Source organism: Silene latifolia, chromosome Y (assembly GCF_048544455.1).
Source record: "Silene latifolia isolate original U9 population chromosome Y, ASM4854445v1, whole genome shotgun sequence".
NCBI lineage: Eukaryota > Viridiplantae > Streptophyta > Magnoliopsida > Caryophyllales > Caryophyllaceae > Silene > Silene latifolia.
This window is the reverse complement of record NC_133538.1, coordinates 281,594,016-281,607,818: the sequence shown is the minus strand read 5'-3', so window position 1 is coordinate 281,607,818 and position 13,803 is coordinate 281,594,016.

The following is a 13,803-nucleotide window of genomic DNA, read 5'->3' as shown; positions in this document are numbered from 1 at the left end:
TTATGTCAAATAGGAATCCCTTGGGTGCCATTGATCGTCGACAAGAAACTCAAGAAGCCAATCAATCTGCATCTGCCATGACTTCTGCTGAAACCAACAACATGGTCCTTCGACTCCTAGCTACCATGGAAGACTTGATCACTCGTCTCTCCCAAGTTGAGGAAAAAATGATAACCGAGAATTCTCCCTCTTCCGATATTGAACAAAGGGTTAAGCTCCTTGAAAGCAGACTACTTGCCAACGACAAAACTAAAACCAGACGACCTCATATGTCCTTCCCTGATTTGGGTATACCTTATGCCACAGCCTTGGAAAGGCTAATCTCCAAAGGAAAGCTTAAACCGATTGGTCCAACTCCAGACCCTTCACCACACAAGCAAGGTCGAAGATGGGATGGAAACCTCTTTTGCCAATATCACCAAGGTCGCGGACATGACACTGAAATATGTCTCCCTCTAAAAGGCGCCATCCTTGAAATGATCAAAAAGGGTGACTTACCATTACCTCCCTCAACAAACAAAAAGAACAACCCTCCAGAATACCCTACTGAACACAGCCAGGAATCTTCCCTGGACTTCTCTCACCTCAGCCCTCCTGGCGATGAGGAAATTCAGGCAATTGATGAAGATGGCATACAAAGCAGTATAATGATGCTCTCTGTCTCCATCAACAACATATTCTTAAAGCTGCAAGTGGCTATCGATGATTTGAACACTCGGGTAGCTAATTTGGAGAAGAGGTTTGGTAGTACAGAAAATGAACCTGACCACTATGGAGAAAACCAACCCTCCCTTCACCAACCAACAGCTGTTGAAAATAAGGAGTCATCCGATGGTTCCCACATCCACGAACCTACCAACAAAGAACATGAAATCACCTCAACAAATATCCTTTCAAAATACCAAGCAACATCCCAAAAACTTCCCATTGACAACGACCAAATCCTGCTTCCGCCCAGGATTGACAAAAACAAAAACAAAACTCACAAAAACACCCCAAAAAACACCAATGTGGGAACCATTGGAAAACATCAAAGGGTATTCACAGATCTAGGAATAACATATGGCACCGCTCTGGAGATACTTGCTTCAGAAGGAATGCTCCAACCCATTGGTCCGACTCCGGACAAACCCGAACACAAAAGAGCCCGATTCTGGGATGGTAATGCCTATTGCCAATACAATCAAGGAAAGGGCCATGACACCGAAACCTGCTTCAAACTCAAGAATCCTATTCAAGATATGATTGAAGCTGGCAAAATCATAATTTCACCTCTCAGTCAAGACAATCCTCCTTGATCTCTCAAGTCAAACAACAAGGTTAAGCGTTCTCAAAGAACATTCACCAAACTCAACACAACCTATGCCGCAGCTCTTCAAAAGCTCATGACTGAAGGGAAGCTACAACCAATCGGGCCCACTCCGGACCCATCTGAAAGCAGGAAATCCCGTTTCTGGGACGGCAGTGCCTATTGCCAATATCATCAAGGGAATGGTCATGACTCTGAAATGTGCTTCAACTGAAACATGTTATTCAAAATATGATCGACAATCATGAACTGATAGCTTCATCCCTATGCCAACCAAGTGATGAAGACAACCCTAATGAACATCTCTTTCTGCAAGGAGATAAAAGCCTCATGGACTGTTGTCCTCATATCATCCCCAACAACGAGAGTGAAGTGCTCAAGTGGGTCAATGCTCAAAACCAGACAATCAAGCCGCTGGATGCTGCGAAAGAAACCTTCGAGGAGGAACATGATGATTAGGAGTTCGTATCTACGATTAAGTCCGAGTCTGAGTCTTAGGCTTTCTCATATCTATCCTACAATCTGTCCTTTTATTCTTAAGTGACAAACTGGGGGCTATCCCCATGAGTCACATGTATTCCTCGAGTCTGTGCTAACATCTTATTTATCTAAATAAAAGCACAATTTTCAACTATCATATATTCCCCCCTTTACCATTTCCCATTGACAACGAGAATTGATTTGAGAATTGATTTAAAACAAACAATATGTTCCAATTCAATGTGAGTACACTCGAGTGGCGTTCCGTGCCGAGTAAGCAGAGGACTCGAAACTCCGTGTCCATTTTCTTTACCTATTCCATGTCTGGCAATAGAAACCTTTCAATAGCACCCAATTTAGAACGAGCTTCTATCAAGGGGATCCTACGACAAACCCAGATAACAAACCAGAACATCTCCTTGTTCATGATCAATGACGAAAGGCAAGCCCATTCCCCACAAAAACATCCCATCGCCAAATTTCAACCTCTCACCAATGGGTACATCCCCGTCTACACCTTTACCTGCCTCGAACGAAGGACGGCAAAGAACCAATAATTAAAAAGCCAAAGCGAAAGGCCGAAATCAAAGGCCCTAACCAACAGCCATTCACCCAAAGCCAAAGCTCAAGGCCAAAATCAAAGGCCCAAGCCAATAGTCATTCACCCAAAGCCAAAGCTCAAGGCCAAAATCAAAGGCCCAAGCCAATAGCCATTCACCCAAAGCCAAAGCTCAAGGCCAAAATCAAAGGCCAAAGCCAATAGCCATTCACCCAAAGTTAAAGCGAAAGGCCAAAATAAAAGGCCCAAGCCAATAGCCCTTCACCCGAAGCCAAAGCGAAAGGCCAAAATCAAAGGCCCAAGCCAATATCCATTCACCCAAATCCAAAATTCAAGCTAAAGCAAAAACCAAAGCCGAAATCAATTCGCTCAAAGCAAAAAAAAAAAACCAAAGCCAAAAGCTACTAAGGCGAAGGCCAAGACCCAAGCCAAAATCAAAACAAACTAAGATTGAAACCCTTATCTCAAAAAGGCCAAAATCCAAAGAAAGCATCCAACACACAAAATCCTGGGCAAGTGAGTCCAAAATACCAAGTCCAGGACCAATAAGTCCAAAGCCCAAGACCAACGAAGTCCAACACACCAAATCCCGGACCCACAAGTCCAAAACACCAAACACTAAAACCTCAACCAAAACTCCTTCACACCTAAGTCCTTCTAGAGACTACTATAGGGAAACCTATCTAGGATCATGGGAATTACCCTCTAGATCATAATCAAAACTGCTTCACCCCTAAGTCCTTCTAGAGACTTCTATAGGGAGACCTATCTAGGCTTCTGAGGATTCCCCTCAAGCTCGTAACACCACACCTTAACCTTTAAGTGCCAGACATGGAAATCTGATCCCATATTATTTACCAACCATTGCGTACCCAGGCCACATCAAGCCTGAGTAAACACCACAAATACAAGCTCCAGATTTTTATCTGACAAACAAAACCATTATTACCAGGCTCCATATTTTCTAATATCAAAGCCATTTTCACCCTGACCCAGATACGGAGTTTTCAAAAGCATTGCTCCCCGGAACAACACATGCCCATTACATTCTTAGAGTCCACTTTTTAGTGTGCTCACACAAGAAACATTTTCACAAGCTACACCTCTTCGATTCATGATCAAGAGGTATTTATCTCCAATCAACCTTCAAGTCACCAAACGGAATTTTCCGTCGTGACCCTCAACTCCAGCTTTTATTGTCAAACAAACCTATTATTACCAAGCTCCACATTTCATAATGTCGAAGACATTTTCACCCTGACCCAGATATGGAGTCCTAGAATGCTTTGCTACCGAGAACGTGACATACCCAATCTACCCTTAGGGTCCACTTTTTAGTGCGCTCACATGATAAGGAACATTTTCAAAAATTATACCTCTTCGATTCATGATTAAGGAGGAATTATCTCAAATCAATTTTTCAAGTCACCAAATGGCTTTTACCATCGTGACCTCCACACTTTAAGGTCCTAACAACTCGCTTAGGCACACACATTCAGAACTACGACCTGGTTTGATTTCACTTCACGTGAATACGTAGGCAGTCCTTCAAGGACACAACCATATACCTCAAAATCACTTTAAGGTCCTAACAACTCGCTTAGGCACACATTCAGAACTACGATCTGGTTTGATTTCGCACACACGCGAATACGTAGGCAGTCCTTCAAGGACACAACCATACACCTCAAAATCACTTTAAGGTCCTAACAACTCGCTTAGGCACACATTCAGAACTACGATCTGGTTTGATTTCGCAAACACGCGAATACGTAGTAGGCAGTCTTATTACGAGGACACAACCACACCCCCACACACATTCAATTTTCAAACCTTCAATTTGCAACCCATTGCACACACACGCAAAACAACGATCTGGTTTGATTTCACAAACATGCGAATACGTAGGCAGTCCTATTACAAGGGCACAACCGCATACTCCTTTCACAACATTTCCAATTTTCAATCCTCAATAACCAGCTCAGAAGTACGATCTGGTTTGATTTCGCACACACGCGAATACGTAGGCAGTCCTATTACAAGGGCACAACCGCATACCCCTTTTACAACCGCACACCCATTTCAATCTCAACCATCAACATCAATCCTCAAAAGCAGCCCACCCAGCCGCAAAAATTAATCTTATACCTCTTTACTGGAGGCTTCTTCCTTAAGACGTCACCCATTCCTTGTTTTTAAGTTCCCACCTTCTCCCTCTGGGGGCTTCTCATTCAAGACGCCACCCATCCTTTATCCTCAAACATCTTTTGAGTCTCAACTACAGTCCAAAATAAAACCGCCCATAGCCTAGTGCTCGGTTCGGCCAATGACAAGGTCTTGGTTCCGCTCTCCGGATGATGATACCTCAAGAAGAGATCTCTAACAAGCAAATAGGAGCAAAGATGTCTAGAGAAGATAATCAATTCGTGTTCCCCGGCCGAGCAGACCTTCCAATCCAGGGATCTGATGCATGTTGTCACCCTTTCTTGGCTAGGAGTTGCACTTACATGTGCAAAGTCTATCAGAGTCACCCATGTGTGGTGTCGATACCGAATCTGAATCACTTTCACGACCGTCTGTTTGTCAGTCTGTCAGTATGCGTCCGTGTGAGTCAATATCGCAATGGTCACGTGTCTCCAATCTATCAAATCACATAGCTAAGAGTAACATGACTCAATATTGAGCCTCACAACTTTTAAAACTCATATCCCCCCTCGTGTGAGATATTACATGCTAGTTGCTTATATGCTAACTGCTCACATGCTTATGTGCTTACGTGCTTATATGCTTACGTGCTAGTTGCTTATATGCTAACTGCTTACATGCTTATGTGCTTACGTGCTTATATGCTTGCATTCAACGTGCTTGTCTATGCGACTGCGGATTTGTGTGGTCACTAACCATGCAGGCAATCACGAGTAGACAAACTCACTCCAACTGGGTATTGGGTTCTTCCCAACAAACGACGACCCATCAAGTCCAAGGGCTTTAACCCCATCGATTATATGGCCGGCGAGCCTTACAACGCACCATGGCTGGCGAGCCTTACAACGCACCATGGCTGGCGGGCCTTGCAACGCACCGCGAAGGGCGAGCCCCTTCATATACGCAACACAGCTGGCGAGCCTTTGTCCGCAAACAAGATACAACTCAAAGACGTATCCCGAAGATGCCTCGGGTACGACTCCTTTTCACAAGCTGGCGAGCCTTTGTCCGCAAACAAGATACAACTCAAAGACGTATCCCGAAGATGCCTCGGATACGACTCCTTATCACAGCTGGCGAGCCTTTGAACGCTCACAAGATACAACTCAAAGACGTATCCTGAAGATGCCTCGGGTACGACTCCTTTTCACAAGCTGGCGAGCCTTTGTCCGCAAACAAGGTACAACTCAAGGATGTATCCCGAAGTTGCCTTTGTCCGCAAACAAGGTACGACTCCTTATCATAGCTGGCGAGCCTTTGCACGCACATAATGTTGGAGCTTGTGTCCTTCACAAATTAGTGTCATAACATTTATAAATCTCTTATAGGTTCACAAGGGTATACTTCGTATTTTATCAGTTGATTAAAAATTACTTAATAACGGTTGTGTAGATACCTCATTTCTGCACCTCTCGCAAACCACCCGGTGATGATTGGGCCGCATGTTTGGTACGCGGAACGATTTGTGATAGTTCGTAAGTTTATTGTCAAGTGATTGATCAAACACTAATGTCTATCTCTTAGTTGTCATCTACGCGCCGATACGGTCGTTTTGCCAGTAATTAGAGTACATTTGGAGTCCGGGCCTAAAACCGTCTTCATTTTCTGATAACCGTTAAATCCCGAGTCAGAATGTTCTGGAATGTTCCGGATATTTCTATTCCATATTTTATAATAATTTCACAATCTTTATTCTTTGGTAAACAATTTCCCGTAATATTCATACAAAATATTAAGGAAAACCAAATTATTCCGTCCTTCTATAACTTAAACACGGAAATCTTTCTTCCGCAGGAGGAAACCACTTGGGAACAGACGCAGCAGGTGTTGCGCCTCTTCCAAGAGACGCAGTGACTGATGCGCCTCTTCCCAAGTCCTTTTCTGCGTATTTCTCGTATCTTTTCCATATCTTTCCGAGATTCACTTCCAAAGTCTCTCCGAAACCCTAATTCCTTCACGTGATTAGTATAAATAGGAGCCTTCGCTCCTCATATTCCTCACGCGAGTGTCCGCCCTTCTCTTCTCCCTTTGCATTCTAGACCTTTGTTCTTAATCTTTGGCGTTTACGTGCTTGAACTTTCGACCACGTAAGCTCGGATCCTTCTGAGTACCATCCTCGTTTGCATGACCGACCAATTTGACCAACTACACAACTAATCAACTTAATTAATCTAATCGTTTTCCTCTTACGAGGGCACTTTCGTCTACATTCGAGTCGAGCATCGCTAATCGTAAACTTAGTTCTTCTCGTTTCGTCAAACATGTAAGTCTGAGGGTGTAAATCTCTCCTTTATTATTGTTATTTACCTTTTTGTATCATTAATGTAAGGTTTATGTCGAAAATATCATTAAAACCGATTTCTAAAACCGTGCTTTAAAACCTTTTTTACGGATTTCCAGAAGACAAACCGTCGAGAAAGGACGCAAGAAACTCGCGCGCTCTTGAAGGAGCGCAGTTCCTGCTGCGCCTCTTCGTGAGGCTACCGCAGTTCCTGCTTCCTTTCTTCTTCCTTCGTCCTCTGTAATTCGTTCGTCTTTGTTTGTTTTCGTTTGTTTTCTTTAATTCTTCGATACAATAGTCTAATAATTTCATGTATATTATTTATCATTCATTCATATGTATAATTCATCATTAAATCCGACTTAAATCCCTTATAATCTCATATTTGCGGGTTTTCGTCATTAAAATCAATCCGGGTTGTAGGAATTCGATTCGTTCATATCGGGTTTCTGGAATTCGATCTTTGATATATTTTCATCTGTATTTTGTCGTATTCGTCATTAATTTGTCGTTAATTCGTCTTGTTTAACCTATTTTGTTCACCAATGTCACTAATCAATCATTTATTCATGTAATTAATCCGTTTGCATCCGTCTCATTCATGTTTTATTGCTTTTATGACCAGTAATCACATGTAAATAACCTGTTAATCACTTCCATCCGAGTAAGTATATTAATTAACAATTAAAATCACTGATTTACATTAACGATTTGCAGTTTCGGCTTCACAGCCAGAACTCACCCTTGGAACAGACGCAGCAACTGCCGCGCCTCTTCCAAAGGGCGCAGTCTCTGCTGCGCCTGTTCCAGGTTGAGTTCTGTCTCTGAACTCCATTGTTGCTTGACCTAGTTTAATTAGCTAATTCTTTCTTTTATTCTTTTTCTCAAATCATCCGTTTTAAAGGTATTTTCGACATAAATCAGATGTAATCATTGTAATTTTTATTATTGTTATTTTATTTATTGTATTTATCATTGTATTTCGTATCCATTGTATGTTTTCACATGTAATTGAGCATTAAATCCTACTTTCACCCAATTATATGCTAAATTATGTGTCAACCGACTTAGTCTAATTCTTCACATGTTAGGATTAAAACTTGGATGTTGCATTGCATGCATATAATCGACGATATATCAAGTATAGACGATTTCCCTAATCATTAGTAGAGGCCGCGGGATTAGGTGTTCGATCAAAAGAGCTTCCTAATACGTACCCTCACCCCTTACTCCAGATCCCATAAAAATTGGTGGCGACTCCATACAAAAATGCAAACGCTTGTTTCTCTTTTCCTCCCAAGCGCCCCCGTGGGCCCCCGTTGTCCACAGTTTGGCGACTCCGCTGGAGAAATACACTTACGTGTAGCCAAGGGTGAAACTTGAACAAGGTTAGGGAATAATTTGTACAAGACAATTGTCGGTTTTCATAACTCGGTCTTCCTAGACCGTTTTATTCGGCCTTCCTAGGCCCAACCCAACCCATTCGACCAATCGTCCCATCTAAACGGTCCTAATTCTTATTTGGGCCTAAGGATGGATAGCGATTAACGTCATCCATACTATGATGCTTACTCTTGTTTGTATCAAGGACCTTCACTACTTGAGGAAATGGACTAGGAATCGGCCTTACTCTTGTTTGGTATGAGCCTCTCCACAGACTTCGGGTTTGATTGTTCGGTATGGCAACCCACCCTTTAAACCAAAACCCTTTTAAATGCACTCAGCATCCCGTTATAATGCTTGTATGAATGTTTGTACCTTACGTGATCACCATTTCTAAACAAAACCATGACGATTTTTGTAAAAATCAAAACCCTTTTTTAAAAAGAATTTTCGAAAAGGCCATTGATTAGCGCAAAATCAAGTCAAAACTCTGTCCGTCTGTCGAGTCAAAATTCGGGCCCAAGCCCATTTCAAAACCTCACTTCGAGTCCACTCCTACAACTACACTATAGTTGACTAGGATGTACATTTTCAAAACTTTGTCTTTTCTTCAATGCTCACTCAACACAAGTGGCACACACCCACTTCAAGAGTCAAAACATTTCTTCTATTTGCAAGTGTGTTAGAATGGTCGATCGTGTTATGATTCGTCATCGATCTCTTATCCAGTTTTCAAGATGCCTGGAACCAGTGACACGAACCTCCACCAACTTCATGATGATAATGATCGAATCCTAGCCGCACTAGCTCAAATCCAAGTTACTCAAGATCAAGTGTATGATAGCCTTGATACCATCGAGGGCCGGATCTATGCCGTAGAGGGGAGGTTGCCTCCTCACGAAAGTGAAGTAGTAGGTGACTTCGCGAGTGAATCCAAGGACAAAAATCCTCTCATGGGAATGACTGTAGCTGAGAAAAGACTCCAATACTTAGAGGAGCAATTGATGTACCTTAAAGGAGATGACATTTATAGGGAGAACAACCGCAAGTATGAGGCCGTCAATTCCAAATTTCCAACTAACTTCAATATGACGGATATCCCTAAATTCAAGGGGCATGAAAACCCTTTGAACCACATCCGTGCCTTTAAGGATTACATGTCTATCAAAGGCATCAAACCCGAGATGTTCTTAAGGATCTTTCCTTCATCTCTTGACACCATCCCAAAGCAATGGTTCTACTCTTTAGAACACAAGAAGATCGCTACTTGGAAAGATGCCGCGATCGAGTTTGCTAAACAATATGCGGATAATGCCGAGATCCAAGTTAACATGCGCACTCTAGAGGTTCTTACCCAAAATGACAAAGAAGGATTCACCGACTTCCTAAGTAGGTGGAGGAAGACTAGTACCCAACTAGTTGAACGCCCGAACGAGGCTACCCTTGTGGAGAAGTTCGTGGATAATCTCAAACCCATCTATGTCAACCATTTGAGATACCAAAACATCAAAACTTTCAAGGACTTAACCGTACTAGGAACAAAGATTGAAGATGACATCCGTAAAGGGCTCTTGTCCAAAACGGTAGGTCGAGGATATCAAGGCTCAACAAGTCGTTCATATGGCTCCACTAGCAAGACCGATGAAGTTAACCTTCTTGAGCCATCCAAGAAAAGTACCCCACCAAGGAAATTCACAAACCTTGGGGATACTTACTCCAACGCTCTTAAGAGGTTAATGAAGCAAGGCAAACTCCTACCCATAGGACCTACTCCCGAACCCGAAAAGAAATCCAAGTTCTGGGACGAGAACTGTTGGAGTAAGTGTCCTCCGACAATAATGCGATCACAATTGTTGATCATATTGATCACATATTTAAATCTCATTACAAGAATACGAAAGGGATGATACATTACATATATATAGTCAACTGGTCCACACATATCGGTAATGATTGGTCAAGGCTAGAGTTTGACATTACTGTCGTGCGACGGTGGTGATCAATTGATCCCTTGAGGTCACACCTAAAGGACGATTCCCTTAATTGAACAGGTTAGTTAATTGTATATGCCGACAGATTAATTAATTCCTTAAAATTGAACAAATTATTATCATAAGAGAGAAAATGACATCTTATTATAATGTGATTAAATGAGATTTTATTTAGTAATTTAAGAAGTTATATTACTAAAATTAATCGGTGTTTGCGAAACACGCGAGATGAGAATGATAAGTCAGTTATAATTACAAGATGTTGTGAATTATACTAACTAGTAATTAAATGCCCATTTTATGAGAAAGTAATTTTAAATTACTAGTCATTTGTTAAATATGATTTATTTAATTTGTAAATGATATTTAATTTGTTAAATATGCATTTTAAATTAAAACATGACATAAGACATGTCACATGTCACATGACATACAATTGTACAATTGACAAAAATAAAATGGACTCCATATTACACTAGATAAACCGAAATTAGGTGGGAGTTTTAGTGGTTTTTGGTCTTATTCATTTGTCTTATTCATTTGTCCATGACACTTGATAGTGACTTGACAATGACAAAGCCTTACACCATTTGTCTTGTGAAGGAAAAAGAAAAAGAAAAATTGTCCACTACTCTAGTGCACCAACCGGTTTTGGTGACACAAATAAGAGAGGATTTTTCCTCTATTATTCATTCTCTTATGTTTTTCCATAAAAACTATTTTCTCTCTCTTGTTCATCATAAAAATCAAGTTTGATGAATCTAATTTGTACAAATCAAATACTAATAATACTAGTAGTAGTATATGAGCATTAGTAATCAATTTTAAGGTAAACCACATTACAAATATCTAGTACATATTAGTTTGTGGGATTGAGGGATAGTTTTGGGTGCTACTAATTGGAAGGCTTCTAATTTGAAGTCATGAATGTTCATCCATTAATGGAAAGCTCAAGAACTAACAAGAAGGAGATCTTGTTGGTGCCCATTTGACCGAAATTTATATGGTGAGAAATTGATTTTCTTATCTCTTCTTATTTAAGTTTGCATGCATAAGATTAATAATTAATTTTATGACTAAATTAATTAAAACATATATGAATATGTTGTTTAATGAGATATAGATTTCCAACAAGCGGTATCAGAGCACAAGGTTGTTTGCATGCAAATCGGTTATAGTTTTTCCGAGTTATACGATTAACATATAAAACTTGTAAATTTGTGTTATTATGATATATCACGAAAATAATCTATGCATGTTAAAGTTTCTGATCCTAAAATGTATTTAGGATATTTTGGTTAATTTATGGATTTTATTGTTCATTTTATATTATATTGGCACAAAAATGTGATTTTTATGATAAAAATGTCAATTTTGGACGAAAATTAGCTAAACTTCGAACTTTCAGGTGGTTTTTGGATATATTTTCACATATATTATTTTTACATGATCTGGAAATTTTCAAAATTTTTGGAGTTCTTATGCTCGAAATATGGATTTTTCATGATAAAAATCGAATTTAAATGAAAAATAGGTTAATATGAGAAATATTTCGAATCTGGTCATAGAAATTTAGTATGTTGTCACATGAAATTTTACAAGATGTGTGTAAAATAATAGGCTATAATGAAGTCTTCATGCATGATTTATGGATTTTTGATGAAAAATAGCATAAATAGTGACTTAATTAGTTAAAATTGCTAAAACATACTTTATGACTAAGAAAAAACGTCACATGTTGCATTTTATTATCTTTTTCAGATCTAAAATTGAAAAGTTGATGAATATAATTTTTCTCATATTTTTATGATTTTAATTAATAAATCCGATAAACCGCAACATAGTTTTTCCGATAATTTTACGAAATTTTAACCTAAGTTTTTTGAACATTATGAGTGTCATGGTATTTTTCCAGAATGTTCATAAGTTTAAATTTTGAATTTTGAATTTATTTAGAATTTTTGTGATTTATTTGAAGTTTATGGCATTTTATTGTAATTTTGAGTCCATTAATGAACAATTTTAGAAATATGAGTTAATTATGGTCAAATAGTTAGTGGAGACTAATTTTGAGTCCTAAGAGATTAGGGTAATTAACTTGTGCATAAATATGAATTTATGTATTTTATTGTGAATTTAAAAGGTTGAATCACGCAAATCCATAAAAACCATTTAATATACGATATTGGCTCCTTAAAGGCGATTTAGCATAAAATTGGGCATGTTCATATATATTATAATGCTGCATTTTATTTATGATTGTCATAATTTTATTTTATGTAATTTTGAATTATGTATTTTTTTACTTAGTATGGCCTTAGTTTTTAATTGGTATTACCCGAAATGTATGGGAATATCGATTCGGTTGTAATTTATTGTGATCTCGTATCACCGTTTTGTAATTTAATAGATTTATTTTATTTTAATTACAAATGTATAATAGGAAATTATGTAATTTGTTATGTAATTTATTTATTCCGGAGTTCCTTGAAGAGGGTGTCATTCAAGAAGGCGATATTTAAAGACGGTGTTACCTCGAGATGCGTGACACAACCGAAGTTCAAGGGACCAATGGAGTTGGTTTCCGAATGTGTAATAGTTAAATAGTTTTTCTATTTTAGGAAGGCCATACTAGGATTTATTTTTATGCTTTGCATTTTATTTATATGTCGCATGCATCGCTAAATCGCCATAACTAAAACATGCATTGTCATTTTAATCGAGTTTATCGACCGTGTCAATTAAAATTATCATAGTTCACCGCTTTAGTTCACTTAAAACGTGATAGATAATAAATTGACATGACCTCTCGCTAAAACAATCAATTGAGACATAGCCTTACCAAAGAGTAGAAACCATGAAAACCTATTTCGTGAGGGAGTGCACTCGGCCACACCGGGGTACAAACCTTGTTACGTAGGGGAAGTGGGTGATAAATGTCTATCCACCGAATTCATGTTGATGAGGGTTTTATCGGCCACACCGTGCCCAAGTTAATGTGGGTTTGGATCATGGACACATTTATTCGAAATTTGGATTGAACTCAACAAAAGTTTTTCGATAAGGGTTTTATCGGCCACACCGTGCCCTTGTTGAATGTGTTTTGGGCTAAAGATAAATGTTAATGTAATATTATCGACCAAGAGTTCTAAAAGTAGAATCGATTAATGCGTTAATCCACCGAGTTATATTGATAAGGGTTTTATCGGCCACACCGTGCCCAAGTTAATATGAATTTGGGTCTTGGAATCATTTATCATAGTTGGGTAGAGGTCAGTATGTAAATGCTTTACTTGTTATTTACAAGTATTAATAAATCGATAAATGTTAAGTTTTCCACTATTCCGTTATCATATTGTTCTATTTCTTTACCAAAATTCATTTACGATATCATTTCGATTTTTGATTCAAATCTCCATTAAAACATCGTAACTAAAGACAAATATGAATTTGCTTCTAAAACCTTAAATGTACCATTGCTAAGGATCTCTTGTAAAGAATATAGATTAAAGTTATTCATTATCAAACAGGTTTTTGATTCTTGACTAACACTTCTACTTACAATGGATTATGTTTCATATACTTAATTGAATTA